Here is a 22,505-nt window from a genome sequence, read left to right on the forward strand (position 1 = left end):
AGATACATTAATACTCAAAATTGCTCTGAGCAATGAAAGGAGAGGTATTTCTTGGGGTTTTTTACTGCACTTTTTGTAGACGCACTTTTTCCAAATCTTTCATTACACAACATTTAAAAAAGAGATGATACCTAAGCAATCTCTATCCTTAAAGGTACAAGATCTGAAAAAGACTTCAGTCTGAGGTGAAACACCTGTGCATTCTTTCCAAAGAGGCTGCAAGTGGATGGTATTTCTTTTCACAACTATGTGGTGTGGGGTAATGAAGGTCACACAGAAATAGCAAAGCCACACTGGGTTGACAGAAAAGCAGCAATAACAAAAGCAAACCATTATTCCATGAGCATATCTTACTATTACATATATTTTTCTTTACAGTTGCAATGGACTAGGACTCAACAGTACTAGCAGAACAGCAGCAGCAGGATCACTGCAATTACACTCCACCTACTCGTTATACAGCACAGGTGTTCTCCTTCAAGCCTAAACAAACTAGCTCAAAAAAAACCCTAAGACAAGCACTGATGAAATTACCTATCCTGGAAAAAAAAAAACAAGTGGGAAAGAGTTAGTGCTACTACACATAAGGAACATCTATGCTTCCTGATGAATCAAACAACTGCAAAGCCCTGATCTAACAATTTTCAGGATGATCTGACTTCAGCCAGTAATTGGGCAGCAGTACTCAATGAGAACCCCAGGGAGCTTTTCAGACCCCAGTCAGAAGCAAGCTGGGTAAACAGCCCTGACACAAGCAGGACCCTGCTGTCTGCCACCACTTCTACCCACAGACCCCTGCCCCCCTCATATGATTACACAACATGTTAGCATGGATCCTTTGGAGGAAGTAAGATCCCAGGAGCCTCTTGAGCCAGGGACCATTGAATCAGCTCTTCCACATAGCCTGCTATAAAACTGCAGTTTTATTGAGAAAACGAGTCACATGAGCAACGTCGTGTCAGCTCGGCCACACAGCCATAACATGGCTGCAAAAGCCCTTGCCACTATGAGATGACTATGAGCCTGGGACAAACAAATCCACCAAAAATATACTGAAGTCAGCCCTACTTAAGAAGCCTCTTGGATTTACTCTGTTAGGAAGGCTCCAGCACACTCATTCTGTGATATTACCAGATTTGCAGCGAACTAAGGTAACTGGTTGAGTTTGTATTGAACTCAGTTTCATCAGCTGTACTGCGTTAATAGTAGCCTGCAGGAGCCAGCAGCCAATTAACCGGAACAGCTGTCTTCAGCACACATTCAGACAGCACATAGTTTAGATATTGTCAGAATAAGGCAAAAGCAGTAACATCTGAAGTGGAAAAAATAATCTAAAATGCAATAATCTTACCTATAAAATGAGGATTTCTCTAAAATGTTTAATTTTCTAGATAAAAAAAGATGTGGAAAAGAAATGGTAGAAGATAACTGAGAAGCAGATATTATTTGGATGATACTTTAAGGATGAGTGAATTCACAGTAGCCAAGCTGGTATGTAACGTAAACACTAAAATTAAGAAGTTAAACTGCCTTAAGTTTCAAGGGTGATGTGCCCTGTGCAGCCACAGTGATAGAGCATGGGATTCAGAACAGAGGGACTACCCCATTAGGCCTTCTGTACATTCAGTTGGACACCCTGAGTAGGGTCACATATAGGCTTATATTAGACAATGTTTTAGTTTGAATACTAAACAAAGAGATCCCCTCCAAAAGTTTGTCTCTAGATATACAAATCTGCTTATATCAAAAGGTATTATCAGTGAAATACATGAAAGGTACTCCCAAACACTACAAAATACACTTTGAGGGGAAAAAAGAACAAAAAAGAAAAGTGCTAATGAAGAAAAGGAAAAGGCATCACAGCTTCCCCTCAATGCAAAGATAAAGAACACTAAGGAAGACTGCAGAAAGTATAAAAAATAGTAACAACGTAGCAATAAAATCAAAGATGTAACAGAATATCAACTAATCTGCAGGATATATCTATCTGAGGGAGAAAACAATTTTACACTGTGCTTCCTCTTGAACAGCAGACATGAATGAGCCAAAGAGAGCAAAGGAAACTCCTCGTGTCTTCCAAGAATAAAATTAAGGCAAAGCATAAGCAACCCCAACAATTCTGACCTACACTTTAAGTGATCAGCAAAACCCAAATCCCAGGTCTAGAAGGGAATCTGAGAGATCATCTGATCAGTACACCCTACTAGCAGGCAGAACCAAGCACTTCTCAGCCATTCTGAATAAATCATGTCCCATCTATCTAGTGCCATGTGGAATGCACTAACTCTTATATGAGGACCATCCTACACTTTTTCTTACTGTTTCATGTGAATTGATCTTATCATTGCTTTATAATAGTTTTATAATAGCTATAATTTTAGACACAATTGTTCCTGCAGGAACAACAGCAACAACAGAAAGACCCAACCCAGCCCCAAGCAGCTAGGGCAAGCCACACATACATGCACATGCCTTCACCAGTGGAAACAAATTCCGTGCCATCAGGGCTTACTGACATAGGTGTGCTACATTTCTTAACCTTTCCTAGCACATGGCAGGCTGTAGCAAGTTGCAGCCAACAATTATCCATAAAAACAGATCATGTTCCAATAAACTCTTCAGTACAATAACAGAGTTTCCATGATAGATAAAGAGAGAGAGAGAAGACTCTGCTTGAATAAACAGCAAAATTGGGGCCAGGAGTTATCAAATGGAACTGAAACAAATTCAGCTGGACCAAACACTGAATGTATTTGTTATCTAATTACATTACTCCTCTTGGATTACTTTCAGTTGACACATGTCCCTAAAAATAAACTATACATTCAACATATATATGAACAAACACGAATTCAAGGGAAAAAATCTCACAGAATGAGATAAGACAGTGCAAAGATAAGACATTGTTTTTATACACCTTAAGGAAAACAAGGTAAAAGCTTGTTAGCAGAGCAAGTAAACCATACAGTAAGACATCTTAGACTGCACTATCTTTTAAGAGATATGTCTACAGCTTAGATTTTATAGCTCTCGCTAGTCTACATCTCACATTTCTCCTCACCTCTACCACTGGCCTCAATCCAAAATGCATCAGAGTGGAAAAAAGTAATACAACTATAGATAGAACAAGGAGATGGAGAAAATGAAGTGAAACACTTCTGCTATCAGAAGAGAAAATGAGATCAGTAAAACTAACAAGAAATACGTAGTGTGTGATCTTGACCAGTAAAGGTGTATGCAGGGGTGTTATAAAACCTGTTTTACAAATGTCATTTAAAAAATGGTAAATATTACATTTCTTTTGGCAGGGCTTGCCATGTAGAAAGATAAATCTGTCTCTGTGCAATGTCACTTAAGCATTTAACTAAAATAAATCAAGCAGAAATATATATGTTAAGCCCTGAACTTAAGGCAGTGACATATTTTCTCCCTAATATCTCTTGAAACCAAAGTGCTAATCGGAGAGCGGACTAAGCTGGGCACTGAGCTATAACATACTTAAATCAAACCTCCTCAAAAATGCTTATCTTTTTGTTGTTTTCTGCACACTCCTGCACTTGGTTCTATTTTAATCTCTCTTCATTTATCTTTCCAAAAGTTTAATCTCAATGTTGATGTGTTGAAGAAGTACATGTCAGTGCAGTATGTTCCTTTCAGTCTCCAACTATGCAACACACATCAGAAAACTTTACCTTTGCCTTGAATTCTGTTATACTGTAAAGAGAGAACTTTACACAGTCATCCAAGGTGAATATTGCCAAATGAATCATGACATTTTTAATTAAAAATTTCATCTCCATTTTGAATATAAATTATACTCCAAGATGTTTAGGCCATTACTTACATCTCTTTCCCTATTCTTCTTCCATTTTGCTGCATAATCAGTGTGCTCTTAAAAGCAGGATACATGTATTTAAACATAAAAGAAATTCACCTCTGAGGATAATACACACGGTATATTGCAAATGTCTGAAAAAAGGGTATTTTCACTTCCTTCAAAAGCATTTCCCACACAAAACTCTTCCCACAAGGCCCATAAGAAGAAGCATTCAGTAAGAGCAGAGCTGACTCAACGGGTCACCAACTCACCACCACCTACGTTTCTGTCACACTGACACAGGCAGATCATAACTCTGTCACAGAATCATATAATTGCTTAACTCAGAAGGGACCTTAAAGATCATCCAGTACCAACCTCCTGCCACAGGCAAGTTTGCTGCTCATCAGATCAGGCTGCCAAGGGCCCCATCCAACCTGTCCTTTAAGAGTGCCTCCAGAGAGGGGGCATCTGATCAGTGTTTATAAATATCTAAAGGGAGGTGGGATGCAAATGGGTGAGGCCAGGTTCTTCTCAGTGATGTGTAGCAATAGAACAAGGAGCAATGGCCTAAAACTTGAACAAAGGAAGTTTTGTAGTAGTGCATGGAAGAACTTTTTTTACAGTAAGAGTAACAGAGTACTGAAACAGGTTGACCAGAGAGATTGTGGAGCCTCCTTCTATGGAGATATTCAAGATCTGTCTTGATACCTACATGTGTGACCTATTGTAGTACATCTGCTTTAGCAGGGGGTGGACTCAATGCTCTTTTGAGGTCCCTTCCAACCCCTGTGATTCTGCAATCCACAGCTTCTCTGGACAGCCTGTTGTGCCAAAGTTGGAGGAGAGAGATTCAGGATAAAAGAGTTTAAATAGAACAGCTTGAAAAATTTCCATTGTACAGACTAGCAGGCAACCCACAGGAGTAGCTAGAAAACTGTATCCCATAATAGAAAAAGGATTAGCTAGACCTGTGCCTGGAGCAGACTATCTAAGGAAGCACACTAGATTTAAAAAAAAAAAAAAACACCAAATAAAAACAAAGAACCACACACCCAACAACAAAAAAACGCAACCAACTCACTTGATGTACTCTTTCAGGCTTGCATGGTGATTCTTACTACTAGAAACTCATCTCTTTCCAAGAAAGTCACCACACACTGAGTTGCAGATGACCTTTTGTGATCACACAGTTGGTCTCTGTATAGCTTGTAGTGGACATACGCACATTATCACATTGCTCTGGCACAACTGGAGCAAATTGGTGTTCTCTGGGCAGCTCAGCAGACGTACCAAAGACAACAGGCACAAAGAAAGAACTCTTGCCCCAACAGCAACCAATATAAGAGAAGAAAACAAAACTGGAAGGCCATGAAATAATGAAGCTGTGCTAGTCGCCCCATAGCCTAGTCAGACTCCAAGACTGAAAATAGATGCATCAGTGTCAGACCCTGACAGGTGAATGGACACAAGCAATCCCCCTCAACTCTAATCCAACTTGACTACCTACTGAATGAAAGGTTGAAGAGTCAGTGTAATCTTCAGTGATTCCCAGCTGTCTTGAATTAGTATTCTTCTGTTTTAGATTAAGAATTCCATGTTCCATTTCATGCCAAGCCAAGGGGGAAAAAAAAAAAAAAAAAAAAAGGCAATTTTTCTTGTCGAAAACAAGCAAACCGCAGCATCTCTAAAAATAGGAGGTTCCTTCATTCTACAGATCAAGGAAAAAAATGTGAAAATGCATGTGCATGTTCTGGCTCCTAAGTTACTTAAGCAGTGTCGGTCTTCAGAAATTAAGCAGCTCCTTTACCCTGGAACAGCTTCTCTACCAAGTTAAAACAAAGTTTCAGCAATTTCTTTCTCAGTTACCACTCCAAATCAATTCCCTGCAAAACTTCTCAGCATTAACAAAGCAGCTGCAATAACAAATGGAAAACAGCAGATTGTGGAATAAATCCTTTGGTGGAATTCATCTGTGTGAGTTATTCAGATGCTAGACAGAACAAGAAGACTGGATAAGAAAATAATACATAGTAAGTGGTGGAGGAAGGATGCTACAAACGCTGCTGCTGATTGTTTATCAAGCTTGCTCAGAAATGGTGGCCAAAGGGAACATTCTGATTTGACGTCTCCTTTACACAAACACTTCTGTATTTTTTAAGATGCTCACATACTCAGACCAGACTACCAAGTGCAGCCAAAGTTTCCAAAACATAATGGAACTGAAATTCACAAGACTTGCATTTACCTCTTATTTTCCTCACCGAGAGTTACACAACTGTCTCTGCTTTTCATTACCATTTTTCACCAATGAAACTACATTAAGAGCAAACGTGGCTAGGTAGCAAGTGCATAGATATATAAAACCTAGCTGAAAGCAAGAAGTACTTGGGTAAGCCTACGTCAGATCTAACCCACAGAATGACATTTTTATGTTCAGAACAGTTGAGAAGTGGAATAAGCAACAGAACATTTTCATTTGTGTGTACTGGACAAGACTCACAAGATTCATAGCCAAATGCCTTTAAAAAAGACAAAGCCCAGATGGGTAGATAATGGTCCATAATTAGAAACCTCCCACTTAAGAGAAAATCTGCAGCAACTACTACCACACAAATTCCATTGCAACCACCACAGTAATATTTTAAGAATGGCTACTTATTACTTTATCCAATGCAAAAAAAGCTAATTTTCTCACAAGAGAGTGTCTAATTCATCCTCAAAGTCTCAGCTATCTAAAGCAAAAGCCATAGCATAATCAAATGTAAACTCAATCTGGCTTCTGAAAATTGCCCAGCACTGCAACACATACAGTTCATATACATAGCAAAAGTATTTGCTTGCTCAAACTGCCTGTTTGCTGCTGTATTTACACTTCATTTCAAAACCAAACACATACATCTTTTGGCTAAACAGATCTTGACACCCTGTCTTCTGTCTCCATAATTAGGAAACAGGAAAGTTTTGTTTTTAAACTCAGACCTTAAAACACGTCCAAAACACATACAGACAGCAAAAGTTAATTCTTTTCTTTGTTTGTTTAGTACACAAGTCTTAGTAGATTTGAAAAATGCAATACTGAATTACATTACAGATTTGTGGTGGGTAAGTGTTTTGGGGTTTTTCTCAAGTGTCAGTAAATTCAAACATGTCGAGTCCTGCAGTTCCTCTTCTGGTCATCAGAATTATTTTAAAAAGCACATTTCTGAGCAATCTACTGCACGGTTGGTTTTTACACTCACTTTCTACATGTATACTGAACTAAGGAAACCAGCAGACTTAATTTTCCACATCATCACAGAAATAACATTGCCATTGTCCTAAGATCAAGCACTGAGTGCAACTCAGACCAATTTTTCCTAGGGAAGCCGAGCCCCTATCATAGGAGGGTACATGCACAACACACACTCAACTTCTCCTGGCAGCTGTTTCAGTATCTGAGTGAGCTAAAAAGTATTTTATCCTGAGGTTATTGTTTTTCAGGTTACATCTTTCCTGTCACAAAATGTTCAAGCATTACTCCTCATAGCGCTTCCACAGGATTTCAGGAAGCACACAAAAGCCCTCCAACAAGAAAACTGGCAAGGCTTTATAATCCTATCCAATACCTCATAAGAGAGCTAGAACTTAGAAGATGCATTGTGTGTGTGAGGTCCAAGAGTACAAACCTACCAGGAGTTTAAATGAGCAGGAGTATGCAGAAAACCCCATAACCATGTCCCAGTTTCCCCTACAGAATTCTTTGTTTCTTCCTGTTCTATGTCACCAACAGCAAAACCATTCACTGCTTATATAGTGGTCATGATCTACCCTCAGAAAAACTTCCTTCTTGAGATGCTCTAGTTACCAGTGCCCTTCCTTTTAAAACAACACTGAAAAGAACAGGCAATCGCAGATAATGAACAGAGCATCTTAGAACAGAGCTGTGCAGAACACAACAGGAGAGTTGGAAAGGACCTACAAAGGTCACTGAATCCAGCTGCCTGATCAATTGAGGGCTCACCAAAAGTTAAAGCACATTATTGAGGACATTGTCCATTAGTTAATCATCTCAACAATTAAACCACAATGTAATAATTAAGAAATTACAATTTAACCACATAATGTAGCACCAGCATTAGCAGGGGAACTTAGGACTACAGAACAGAACTAAACCAGAAGTCTGATGGACTTCTTAGAAAATAATGCAAGAAACAGCTCTTCACATTAAGAGGCTACAATGTACATCTGATGGGAGGCAGGCTTCTCTTACAGGAGCATCTGTTTGCTTCTACCCCTCTCAATTTTACCCGCAGTTTCTATGTCAGCAAGAATACTTTCAGAGGCACAACATCAGAAGGAACACTCTCTTCAGAGCAGAATGACATTAAGAAGAAAAATTGCCAACACTGTTGTGTTATTCTTTTTTCACCATTGACGAGCATGACTAAAGATTTAATTGCACCCAAGTGACCTCTAATTGACGAGCAGGTAGCCCCCTACCTGACCATCCCTGAGGCCTCTTGCACTTACTAGGCTGAAGAAAAGCTACACATATGAAAGCAACGCCTGCTCTCCAAAGGTCAGTTGGCTGAAGAGCAGATTTACCTTCATCTCGCCCCAGTCTGTGCTCCTTATGCCCTTACAACATCCTAGCTGGACATTCTTTATGTACTGGGAACCAGATCTCTAGAAAGAACACTTGATTTCAGCCTTCAGAACCTCAGGACAAGGCAAAGGTGGAAACTTACGGGTAGCATTTAATAACCAAAAAGATATTTGATGGTGGAGGGAAATTCAGGTGAAACCAAATGTCATGATTTCTGAACTCTAGGACAGAAACATCTGCACTTTCCTATACCACTGAACTCACACTCCTAAGATCCCAGCAGAAGATCCCTGTCACTTACATTCTGCCTCACAGTTCACGTAAGATTTTGTTGCAAGCATACACAAAGTATCTACAGTAAATATCTGCTTTGAACACATATCAGAACCTCTCCCAATGCATGTCCAGTCCAGCTCAGAATGGAAAGCTGTTTTTACACTCAGTTCTACTGCTTCACCTGTGTAGCAACTGTGAACGCCTGCACTGCGCTGTGCTGATGCAAATGAGTGTTTGATACGTTGCTGCCACCTTATGTGAGATAAGATTTATCTGTCACTTCAGGAGCTCTGAATCTCAAGAGAAAAATGTTGGTAAGCTCTTTCCTCAGCTCTCCCCCTCTGTAACATGACCGAGATCCAAAAAAACTCTAGCACCAGCATTAGGCAGGCAATACAGCATTCACAACTTGACAACCTCCCCTGGAAATGCAGACAAGAAATTCTTTATCCAATCACCCTTCAATTTCCCTCCCTAAAAAAGGAATTCATTTCAAAAAAAGAGCAGCCTGGGCAAGCAACCGACAGCTGTTAGAAAACCTAAAATGAGCAGCAGATTTCTGTAAAGAAAGACAGACAGTGCTACAAAACAGTGTATTCATGCCAGTGCTGGCCAAGGTTTCACAACAAATTGGGCAGCTTGCATTCAGAGTAACTCTACAGCTGACAAAGCAGATCAGCTGCAGGCTCGGCGTTTTCCTGGCACCGCTGCTCCCTGCGCTCTCTCTGTGTAACACACACCGTGCACACACAGCACAGAGATCAAACAGCTCCTGCTTCCTACAGGGAAGGCTCCGTGCTACCGCTCATTTGCACTCATGCCCCATGCAAAGTATATTATCATCTCGGACTTCAGAATTATCCGCAGCAGTAAAGGACAAGCAAACAAATTACAAAGATCAACATGGATCACATACTGTTCAGAATGCAGACAAATGGAAGATAAACACAAATCAAAAATCCAGACTGCATCACAGCTGAGCACCTATTTCGACCAAATGTATTACCATGCTTTCAAATGCTGAAAGGATGTCATACAAAACACCATGTAACCTGCACTATTTAATGTGCTGTTCTCTACCACTAGTATCCACTCTGAAGCTGTGCATGCCCAGTTAATCCCTAACCAGCTTTATCCTATGCCCACATCCCAGGGTGGTATCACAAGCCTCCAAACAAACACACCGGAAAACACTGAGGTGCTGCATTGCAGAGCATTATCAGAATGAGATCCAGCCCATTCTAGTGGGGCTTATAGGAAATTGATTGTCTGGAAAGAATAGATCAAGGATGAGGCTTTCTCACCTCTAGGGTGAAAAAACAAACAAACAAACAAATAATTAAAAATACCTAAACATCTGTCAGCAACTCAAAGAAGACCCTGCCTTTTGGTATCACCAATGGAATACCACCAGAGATTTAAAAATCCATTTCCTGAGACAGGAGTCGAAGTTGCACACCTAAGAGCTTCTAAGAAAATTCCCATCCGACTCGTGATTTTACAACCTTGGGTTTTGTAAAAACCTCCCACAGGGTAAGCTCGGGTGTGTGTCTGTACAGGAGGCTAACATCCCACTCAGTGGCACTCCCCAGTGCAGCTCAGAGGTGCCAGCACAGCCCCAGCTGCTGCTGTGGGGCCCAAAGGCAGCAGTCCCCAACCTTCCTCCAGCTCTCTGCCCCTCCACTGGAAATAAGGCAAGTGCCCAATCGCTGCTTGGTTCCCCCGTATAGTAAACAAAAGAAAGGAGTGGCCACCCCACACACAACTGAGTATCAAGGATAAATGGAACAAGCCAGCAGCTGCAGAATGTTTACAGAGGAGGAACCCATTACAAGTACATCTATCACTACTGGTGCGCAAATACAATAACAAAAGGAGCAACAGAAAACTGTGAGGCACTGATTGCATGAATTTACTTAGTCAAATGGATACTATCTCCCAAAATATTTCCAACATCACAAGACTGAAGCAAAGTCAATCATCCTCTGAGAACATCCCCAGAAGTCTTGAAGCATTTCCTGCTATTAACCAGCAAGGGAAAACTAACTCCTGTCCTTGAGAAGCATAAGCAGCTTAGCTGAGCTTGCACACGGCTTCTCTAAATGCAGACCATTAGGCAATGAAAACTACCAAAGGCATTCAGGGGCAAACAACTAACTTATCCACATTAGATCACCTTCTCTCCAAGCCATGCATGAAAGTCATATGGAAGTGTAAGTTGCAAATATTTTCACACCTGGCCCATCCAGCTCTGGTAAACAAATTTACAGCTGCAGCTCCCTTTTTGTCCCACTTCAGCATTTACAGACCTAAACGTGAGGTAGCAAACATAATTACACATAGCATGCAGCAGAAACCATCAGCAGCTCAAGAGAATTATTAAGTGATGCCGTATAGATTACACAAAGGCATTAGATTTGTGTAAGTAATAGTAATTTCATTTTTACAGCTATTAATTACATCTTAACTCACCAGCAAGACTGTAATGAAGTTTAAATGTGAAATACCTAACAATATTATTCACATCAACAATCGGTGCTTCTTAAACACACAGAACTTAGGCATTCAAGTCACCATCGAGCTATGCGATTAGCCTCCAACATGGATTAACAAGACTGCATGTTTGTACACTGTCCAGAAGACAAGACAGTTATAAACTTACCAAGTAAGTATTCCATTATAGGAATATTCAGGGGAAAGAAAAAAAAGACCAGAATGTAAGTCTTAAGAACAACAATTTGTCAAATCCATGAAGTCAGGCAAACACGAACACATATTGAGATCTGTAAAAACTAAAGTGCTACGAATACAAGAAACAAGGCATGGACAGATTCCAGAAGGTCATACAATACTCAATATTCACAGCTTTAGCAAACTTTTCTGTGTTTCAAGGAAGAATCTGTCACATACACGGACAAGATGCCAGTAACAATGGCTTGACTACAAGGCACTGTTTCAGTCAATATATCTAAAAAGAATCCAGGTGGCAACTGGCTAACTTTGCTTCAAGGCTACATCATTTCGTCCATTCTTTAACACTGGCTGGGGAGGCACACTCAAAGAAGCATCTTTACCGATCTTTAGCCTAACAAACAAAAAAGACGTAATTCACTTTTTCCACTAGATTATCTGAAACAATAATAATAATAATAAATAAAATAAAGAATTATAGAAAATGAGATTTTAAAACTCTTTTCTTTTCAGGACTCCACTAATGCATTAATGCTGTTTACCAGTATTTCTAGATAGCAAATAAAGGCCAACATCTACTTTTTTCACCTCTCCAAACAGAAGAGGAAGCCAGAGTTGGCCCAAGCACTCACCAGATTCAACAAGTCACCTCTGAGTGTCTTAACTCACGATGAAGAAGTACAACTGGATTCCTTCCCATAAAGTTTCTCATTGCTTGCACAAAAATTCATGGCAATAATTCCTTTATCACACTACGCATCTACATCTTTGGGAAAAAAAAAAAAAAAAAAAAAAAAGACTTTTTTTTTTTCTCTGACTTCCCTCTTTCACCTTCTCTAAGGCTGCTCTCTCCTGCATTGTAGCACCCAGCTTTATTCCCAAGAGCAGACGGGATTTCTTTTTTAATCTCCCCCTTTTTTCATCCATTTATCCTTTCCCTTTCTTCTACATGCCAGCCCTCATCTCATATGAAAAAGGAGCTCAAAAGCTACACTGTTTGTTCCACGGCAACAAACTAAACTAATGGTCAAAAGGAAGACAAAAAAGCCAATGGAGCACCAAGAAATACCATTCATACTCCCTCCTTGCAGCAGTCATCTGAGGATGTTAAGAATTTGTTTAAAGATGCTACTCCCAATTTTTTTTCAGTGCTGCCCACTTATCAATAGATTCTTATTCAAATACAGAAAAATAAGCACATAGATTTGCCAAATGAATGTACATCTTAACAGAATAAACGAGGTCAAACATAGTTAGTCCCGACGTTATCTCCTTTCTTTTGTTTTTGTTGGAGTGATCTAGAAACACTAATAATGATTCATAAAAGCAATATTTGATTAAAACCAGACACTTTTCACAGCGTCATTTATCTCAAAGTATGTAGCTCCAGAAAACTGTAACGGGTGTAGCACAGCCTGACAAAGTTCCTTTGTTTCATTCTTCTGAGAAGATATTATGTTTCCAAACACACATGACTGAAATGTATCCAAAATAGCACTTTCTGTAAGATGTATCAACTCCAAAAGCACCAACAAAAGCATGGTCAAAGAAATCAGTATCAACATTTTCTGACGCTGGACAACTAGAAGGTGACACAAGCCCCGCCGGAATGTTACTGTCCTTCCATAGATGAAGAAACAGAAAAACAGGCGCATCAATAAAAAATACAGATTCTAAGCAACATGGGAATTTACTTGTTGGTAACCCTGAGTAGTCACTACACAGCATCAGAGGAGGAAACTTAGAAAGGCTTGGAGAGGTACAATCTGCTGGGTAAAGAATGGGCTGGAGTGCTGGGCCAGAGAGTGGCAGTGAATGGAGTAACATCCAGCTGGCAACTTGTCACAGGTGCTGTTGCCCAGCATTGGTACTGGGGCCTGATCTGTTCACCATGTTTACTAATGAGCTGGACAAAGTGATTCAGCATACCCTCAGTAAGAGAGAAGTGTTAATCTGTCTAAGGATAGGAAGGCCCAACAGAGGGACCTGGACAGGCTGGATTGCTGGACTGAAGCCAGTGGGATGAAATTCAACAAGATCAAGTGCCAGGTCCTGCGCTTTGGTCGCAACAACCCCAGGCAATGTTACAGGTCTGGGGCAGAGTGGCTGGAAGAATGAGATCTGAGGGTGTTGACAGACACTTGGTTAAATATGAGCCAGCAGTGTGCCCAGGTGAGTAAGAAGGCCAATGGCATTCTGGCTTGTATCAGGAATAGTGTGGCCAGCAGGAGTGGGGAAGTGGTCATTCCTCTGTACTCAGCCCTGGTGAAACTGCACCTCAAGTACTGTGTTCAGTTTTGGGCCTCTCACTACAAGAAAGGCAGTGAGGCCCTGGAGCATGTTCAGAGAAGGGCAACAAAGCTGTGAAGGGTTTGGAGCACAAGGTTTATGGGAAGCAGCTGATGGGGCTGGGATTGTTCAGTCTGCAGAAGAGAAGTCTCAGAGCAGAACTTATCACTCCGCAACTCCCTGAAGGGAGGTTGTGATGAGGTGGGGGTTGGCCTCTTTTCCCACACCACTAATGACAGGACTAGAGGAAATGGCTTTAAATTATGCCAAAGAAGATTCAAGTTGGACATCAGGAAAAACATCTTCTCTGAAAGTGTTCAGGCACTGGAATGAGCTGCCCAGGGAGGTGGCTAAGTCACTGTCCCTGACGGTGTTCAAGAAATGTTCAGATGTTGTACTGAGGGATGTGGTTTAGTGAGGAAATATTGGTGGTAGGTGGATGGTTGGACTGGATGATCTTGGAGGTCTTTTCTGACCTTACTGATTCTATGAATAAGATTTGTGGCATTTTAAAATTAGAGCCAGCTTTTTAAGTATCTTGTACATTATGCATTTTTGCTCTTTAATCTTTAAAAAAAGTTCTAGCCTCTATATATTATTGAGTTGAAACATATATGCCTTCAGTTCTACTTCTGAAGAGTTTGGAAAAGGGTCAAAAGAGAAAGAGGGAGGAAAGAGCTTATGACAGATAAAGTATATCAGAATAAAGTTGAAAAATCAACTTCTAGCCATTATACTATATAAAATTACTCTTACAACTGCTTTTCAGACTTACAATTTGGTTGGGGCCCTGGGCAACCTCATCTAATGCCTGATATAGTGGTTGGCAATCCTGCCCACAGCAGCAGGGTAAGAACTACGTGATCTTTGGGGTCCCTTCCAACCCAAGACAAACCTATGATTTTATGTGACAGGGGAAAAAAAGCTGTTATCTATGAAATCACAACAAAATCTTAAAGAGATGACTGCACTTTAAAGAGCCAAATTGGTTTTGACTCTTCCACTATTAGAGATACAAAGCCCCAAACCATATCAAAATTAATTACAGATATTTGAAACAGACAAATGTTTACTTCAAAAGTTCATTAAAGTATGTAAAACATCTTTTGAAACCGCACATTCCTTTCTTCCTTGGGAACAAAGTACTGTATAATAACTGGGACACCAGACAATTAAGAGGAGATGGTTTCTGCTCCCAGTTTTGTAACTGGCATACCAGACATTGATCTAATCACTGATGTCCATTTCTGTTCCTTCAAAAGTATATGGCGGGGGTAGGGGGGGAAGGGAGTGTTTTATTAAAAGACTTTCCTGTGGCGTTTGATCTTTACTTTTATATTGACTTCTTTATTATTTCTGGTTTCATATTTCTTGATATTTAATTCACTGTGTTATCTTTTTCTCAACATACTAGCATGAATTGTGTCACTCTGTTATTGTGCACTATCAAGAACTTGATACAGACAAGAAAAGCACTCTCCTGTTCACTGAATTGAGATGCATACGCCTGTCCCTTCAATTGTGCACTAATGTAAAAACATGTAGGGACACCTTTGTCAGACTCAGTAGCCTGGGGGGTCACTTCACCACTTAACAATCCTGGGCATCATAACCAAGCAAAGATTCATAACCCATGCTACACAAGCAGCAGCTTTCTCAGTTGCTCAAAAACATCCACTTGAGTACTTAAAACAGTTATAAACCTCTACCAACTTTTCACAGATGAAATTACTAAATTTACATTTGCTTAAAAATGAACTTTACCACAGTTATTATACAAACACTGCAAGAAAGACATTGATTTGAGAATGTCCTACATCAGAGGGGGAAAAAAAGGCCGGTTCACAAGATGCATCTGAAGTTTTACTTACACAACTTGTATGCAGAAGAATTTTTACTCAGCATATGTTAGAAAATACATTAGAAAGCAGATTTTCATAGGTCTGATAAGTTTGGTTCTCACTTCTTTTCTCATTGAAGCTATAAGAAATAGAAAATGTAAAAAAGTGTAATTTTTTCTTTACATTGGTTGTTTTATGGCTTTATTGCTGTTCCTCAAAATGAACAGGAATTCCATACTTGGAAACTTCCATATTAAATCATATTTAACTGATGGCTCTTCAAACACACAGATCACGCTGCTATATAGTAGGAGCAATACTACAGAGCATTAAGTGCATGAAGCTGACAATAGCCCAGTGCAATACACAAAGCTCCCAGACCACCTCTGCACACTGAACAATTCTGTCTACCTTCTGGAAACTTCCATCACCTTCTGAACTCGGCAACTGGCAAAGAATCACTAATGATCAAGAGAAGAGTCACAGAGATTCACCCACATTGTAGGATGTTAATCCTTCAAAAGGAGACCCAGGGCAAAGCAGATTCTGAAACTGAATAACCTGCCTAGCAATGAGAATAGATTAAGCTCTAACTTACATTTTCTCCTGTACTTTTACTTATTTCCATCACAAATAAATAAATAAACACATGTGTTCTCTTTTGCAGCAATGGGTTCCACTCCTCAATGCCCCCAGGCACACAGTGGGGGCACAGCTCCAGGCACAGTGCTCTGCAGTGCCTGTACACGTGTCTCCTGTTACTGCAAGTGGGAAGAGTGAACGAATCATACAGAGATTAAAATATCTTCTTCAAGTACTCGAAGAAGAAAGACACTTTACTGTAAGCATTCAAAGAAGTGACATATACAACACACATGCGTTAAAACAAAGGACTGCTTTCACACGTTATCCTAGGTAAAATACTCAGTAAACAAAAGACATTTGCATTTAACTGTCAAATTACACTCATATAGATAACTACAAACCTCAAACATGAAGTGCAGCTCAAGGTGCTTTGCCTTCATTATGTTTTCATCTCGGGAAAGAGCTAGTTAACTAGAGGTTAAAAAAAAAATAGATAGATAGATAGATAGATTTTATTTTTATCCTTTAACAATAAAGAACAGGTCAAAGAAAAATAAGGAAGGAGGTTATAGAGAAATGGATAGGAAACAAAGGGAGAGCACCAGTCCAGCAGCTAGGCTCAAACCTGCCCCCCTACCACTGCTTCATGAGCAAGCGCGCCCCAAAGAACAGCCTCGCCGGCTTCAGTACATCTGAAACACACAGAGTATCCGTGATTGCAGGTCATTCAGAAATACAGGGATGTCCTCAAGGGGGAAGGAAGGAGAAAAATCACACAAAGAAAAAGCCATGGGAGCCAGGAAGGCCTCCCAGTACAAAGAGGAGACGTTACAACATGGAAAGAACATGCAAGACTTCTCCTGAGGGGAAGAGAAGCCTGTTTAAAGGAAGAGGTCAGAAGACAGCAGCAGAGTCAAAACTGAAGCAGCCATTTCCAGTCACAGCAGCAAAAATGCATTTTTCCTGACAGCTTCCTGAAGGGCTTTCTCCAGTGCCATTCCTGAAGAGAGGGGTGCACACATTCAGTTACCTCAAACAGGCTCAGGAGTACACAACAGAAATGAGACACATGTGAGAAGCATTCATCCCAGAAGGCAGAGGTATCACTGCACCGTGGCACAGCCTTTGGGTTTGACAGAAACTTCTGGACAGCTTCTGAAATGTACAGTGCTGCTCTGGAGCTCCACATTTAAAGATGCCCACCAGTCCTGACAGACCAGCTCCAACTTCTTTGCGGTACCTTCAGCTCTAATGAATTGACTCGCAGAACCTCTGCACAACCTTCAGCTTGTGCTTCAGCTGCTGCTGTGCAGTGAGACAATACTGCCAATCACTATGGATAATGGGATGCCGTACAAAAATAGGGGAAATCCACTTACTAGGGTAAGAAAGTACAGAGAAACCTTTTTCCTTCCAGCAGCTAAGCCTCCACTGTCACATTACCTTTCCTCAGTGGACAGCTGAGCTCTGCTCATTTCGTAAAGCATTTGCTATATCCTGCCACTAACATTTAGACTTTTAATTCCTATGAAGAACTCAATAGGCAGCTGGTACAAGACTTCAGTACAACAGATAATACAATAGATAGTACAATAATGTTTGGGGCTTTTTTAACATAATCAGTGAACTTATATATACTTTAAGAGGTATTTAGGCCAAAACAGATTATACTGCATCACACCAAAAAACCCCACACAAGATGCATTACATCTGTATCTCCCAGAAACACAGACATAACCTCCCCCTTTCCACACCAGAGGCACAAATGCAGCAGAAAACAAAAAAAGTAATCAATTGCAGCTGTCCAATACACAGTAATAGCAAGAAAACAGCAAACCACAGTGTTCATTTCCAGCTTCCTCAGGCTCTGAGTGAGCACTCAGGATGACACCAACACTCTCTTCCTGGTCTGAAGATATCACATCAGATAAACCAGAACCTGTTTCTCTTGATGTCTCCTACTGCAGTAAGTCTTTGAACAAGGGTTAACTTTAATTTAGTCCTAAGTAGCAACCTTGAGGAAGAAGTGCTGCTTTCTGGGCCATTTATTGTTTGTCCTTATAAACTAGTGAAAATCAGCCACTGTCACTTTACCTCAAAGACACAATTCAGACTTCTACCAGATTGTCTCTAAACTGATCACATCTCCACCTCAGGCTCTATCCATTCTCTGCCAATCATTCCCTCACTACAGCTTGTAGTTTTGAGGCACTGTGCCCATTAGTCACCACGGTGGGCATTCCTAACAGTTTGGAAGAATACAAACTTCCTGGGGCTGTATAATGAGAATATTTTTAGGAGATCACTGCCTGAACAATTCTTACTTTAGCTTAAGAGTTTGTGTTTTTTTGCAGTACAGTACATAGTGCTTGAAGGATGGAACAAAAAGATCAAGCCTTACCACTAGGTGCCTATTGAGTGTATCAATGCAACTCATCATCACACTTTCTGTAGAAGTGAATAAGTTCAAACTGAATAGAAAATGTTGCGAACACACTATTTACCAATCCTACAGTATTCACAGCAACTTTTTAAGTGTTTGGTAAACACTGATTCTCCAGACACTGCAAAAGACTAAGGGTGGGAAAACACTTGGAGGCTCTGAGGAAGAAACAAAGTCACAGTAGTGAGTTTGAAGATCTAAAGATAACTGATAACAAAACTCTTGGAAGTACACAATAATTGACTAGCTTAGATTCGAACCAATGGCCATGGGCAGGGCTGCCCCCCACCTGATCAGCTGCTCAAGGCCCCATGCAGCCTGGCCTGGAGCACCTTCAGGGATGAAGCACCCACAGCTCACTGGGCAGCTGTGCCAGTGTCTCCCCTCCGTCTGAATAAAGAATTTCCACCTAACATCTAACCTGAATATCCCCTCTTTTAATTTAAAGTCATTCCCCCTTGCCCTATCACTATCAGACCATGTAAGAAGACCATCTTCCCCCACCCTCACCCCGTGTTTATAACCTCCCTTCAAGTACTGGAAGGCCACAAACAGGTCTCCCCAGAGCCTTCTCTTTTCCAAACCAAACAAGCCCAGCTCCCCCAACCACTAGGTTTACATCAATTGCCAATGAAAAATTTAAGTACTATAAACAATGAGAAGGAAAAATCAGAGAACCGTACTGACTCTCATAATGGATTCTGGGAAACAAAAGACTATCTAGAAAATTGGAGATAACATAAGGTGGGTGTTTTCATTGGTAGAAATGTAATACATTGGTGGAATGTAACTTGACTGGAAGAAAGTGAGTTGGAACCATAAACCAACTTGAAGAAGCAGATGGCTCTGAAAACACCGTGAAGACATTGATCTTCAAGACATCTACTCACACTGACTTGAGTAATGTCTGCCCATTACTTACTTCAGCAAGTACAACATCGTGCGTCTCATCAATGATGTATACAGGCAAATATCGGTTACAAGTGCTATCTCATTCAAAAAGAAGAAAAGACAGGTAAAAACAAGTAATGAAGGCAGACCAGCATCAGAACAAGCCATTTCTAAAATGAAAGTTCAAAATTATCTGCTAAGCTCAAAAGGACTCCTGGTTTCCCCAGAACTGACATGCTTTGCTCTGGGATTTCAGTACAGGTGAATCAGCGGAAACTGAGAAGAGTCAAAAATCCAAGGGCACCCATAAAGGAGACGCAATGGGCTTCTCCTTCACACTATCGGTTCTACATTAGAAGGGAATACTCTTGTATAGAAAGTAACATAAGAAGACTTGACAATAAACTCAGTGAAAATTAAATGAAAGAAAAACAGCCAGCTCCAGTCCAGCCACAGTTTACACGGCAATATTGGAAACACTTGAGCACAAAGCAAAAAGCTGCAAAATTAACAAAATCTGCAAGCGGTGGGGATGGTGGTTTGTTAGTTTGTTTAAGAAGAGCAATCCCCAGCCAGCGGCAATTCCCTCAGTCTCAAGAGGATTCTCTTTCAACTAATTAATGACGAATTGGACTCTCACAAGGACAAACTCAAAACAACTGAAGAACTTAGAAATCCTCTCTATTACATAACTCGCCCGACTGATCCCAAATCAAAACACAGCCTGAGTTGCCTGACTGGAGGAAAAGGCTCACAGAATGCAGTTCCTCTTGGTTTCCCTTAGCATTTTGAATCAAAGCACTCTGCACCTAACCTCACTTTTTGTTCACACGGGAAGCTACATCACAGGCTACTGCAAAATGGTAAACTGTGTCAATTAAAAAAATACATGCAGGCCGAATTGAGAGCCACCACACTTCAGAAGACTCAGTATGACTAACAAGCCCAGGATTTGGCAAGTTCTCCATGTTGCTTTTTCTGACTACAAAAACTCTGTCACAAAGAGGTGGTAAAAATAATTAAATCTGCACAAGTTTTCTGAAATCCAAGCAGATCCCAGACAATGAAAGGTCCCAGGTCAGCCCAGGCTCACTGACAACACACTGCGTACAGTAAAGTACCTGCAAGTGCTCTGTCAGTGGTATCATACATGAATCTGTAGAGTGGATAAATAATTATTTAGGTAACAAATCCACGCTGATGCACTTCCCAAGATTTCCCTGTGTTACAGCAAAACCTTCGTACAAACACATTAGATCTCTACAGATACAGCCTAAAAATATGAATTAAGTACAAACAATGCAACCCTTGCCTACGAAGGCTGAGAGGTCTGCAGAACCTCAAACAGCAACATCACCGTACCGTGTAAATCACTGCAGTTATCACAAGGATGTCAGCAGTTCTGTTACTCACGTCAAGTGAGATACCAAAAATTTCAGAAATGCACAATCTACTGAAGCAGTTTTTCATTCTAATATGCAACAAGTGGAAGCCAATAGAGGAGCAATTGCTGTTTGCTTTCCAGTTTGGTCAAGAGAGCCAAAGGTACTGGGCTGGGCCCAGGAAACACAAAATCACATACCAAAGCCTAGGAGATCACGCAACTAAAAACCAATCACCTGTTCAAGTACCAGTCTGACCGGCACATCTCACACCAACCAGTTTTATACACCTCTGCTGAACTTGAGTCTCTCCACAGCAGCATGTTTTCAAAACCTCAGCTCCTTGCAAGCATGTTGCCAAACACAAGACTTAAAGTAAAATGTGAAGTTTACTGTGCCCAACCCTTAGTTCAGCATCTCAGGATTCACAGCTTCAAAAAGCCAGTTGCAGCACCGTCTGTCCTCTGCACAAGTAGGATGTTTCATAGGAAAGCCACACATCCTGCCAGCGGGATCAGGACACCGAAAGCCATCCAAGGTGGATGTGCATTTAGTACTTCTCTATCTTCTTCCTTTCATTAATTTCTTTTAAATGCCCATGCTGTCCTTAGCTCTAAACCTGATTAGTCAAGGGATGCAGACAGTTGTATATCTGGGACTAGAGACAGTTCACATACCTACACTAAAAGTTTAAAAATTAAGCAGTTCTGGAAAGCCTATGGTTAATGCACAGTGTACTTTCTGGACCCGACCTAGTGTCAACTGTCCATAGCATAACGCTGTCAGATTTTAGCACAACTCATTATTCATTGAACTCTCAGCATAAGGCCATTGCTCAGAAGAGAACGAAGCTTTGCAGCTCAGTCAGGGAGATAGTAATAAGGCAGCTATGGTCACAAAGGCCAGCAGTAATGGGAAAAGCACTGACACCAGACTGGAAGAAAAGAAAGGAGATGAAAGGAAGAGTAGGGAGCACTCGTGCAACTTCCACTAACTGTGTGCCTGTCTCTTCTTTCTGCAAACGCCACCTGGATTTTAGGGACAAGATGCATCAGGATAAAAGAGAAACCGTGTTTCAGCTAAAAAATAAAATAAAATAACCAGGGGGAGAATTAGCAGCTATACAATGGTTTAAAGATGATTTCTTTTAATTCCTAATGCCTTTTTCCTGTCTACTATTAAAAAAAAACTATCAGAAGAAAGGAAATAAAGCAACCCTTGTGAAGCGGACACATGGTGGTTTGCTTGCCCCTCTGTCACAGTCACAAGGCCTTCTTGCTCTACTACTACAAAAGAATGCTTTCTTTTTAATAGAAATAAAACAGGTAAGAAAAATAGACTGTTCTATACAAATACGCCTCAACATGAGAAGTTGTATAACAATTATAAGAACCTTTATGACACCTTATTCTAATTTAATCAATGCATCTGGGACTCAGCATGGGTATAACTACTCCTGAACAAGTTTGTGCTTTGGTTACCAAAGCTATTTTCAGATTTCCAACAGCAAGTTCAGCAAACACACTCAGAAAAGCAGCATTACGGTATTACTGAGATCGCACAGGTGAAAATTCATCCCAAACGCCGCTTTGCATTAAGATCCCATGTAAACTCTCATCTCAGCCCGCGGTCAGAGCTGCCCTCGCAGCCACCCCACACCACCTTCTCCTCGCACCTTCCGCTCTCCTCGCCCCCAGCGCCT

The 22,505-nt window shown here is 40.7% G+C and overlaps 1 protein-coding gene across 2 annotated transcripts in view; it reads right to left on the reverse strand.

Moving 5' to 3' along the window:
- Positions 1-22,505, reverse strand: part of ZSWIM8 (zinc finger SWIM-type containing 8) — a 59,093-nt gene that overhangs the window by 35,744 nt on the left and 844 nt on the right. The gene's annotated exons all lie outside the window — the stretch shown is intronic.

Source organism: Excalfactoria chinensis, chromosome 6 (genome assembly GCF_039878825.1).
Source record: "Excalfactoria chinensis isolate bCotChi1 chromosome 6, bCotChi1.hap2, whole genome shotgun sequence".
Taxonomy (NCBI): Eukaryota; Metazoa; Chordata; class Aves; order Galliformes; family Phasianidae; genus Excalfactoria; species Excalfactoria chinensis.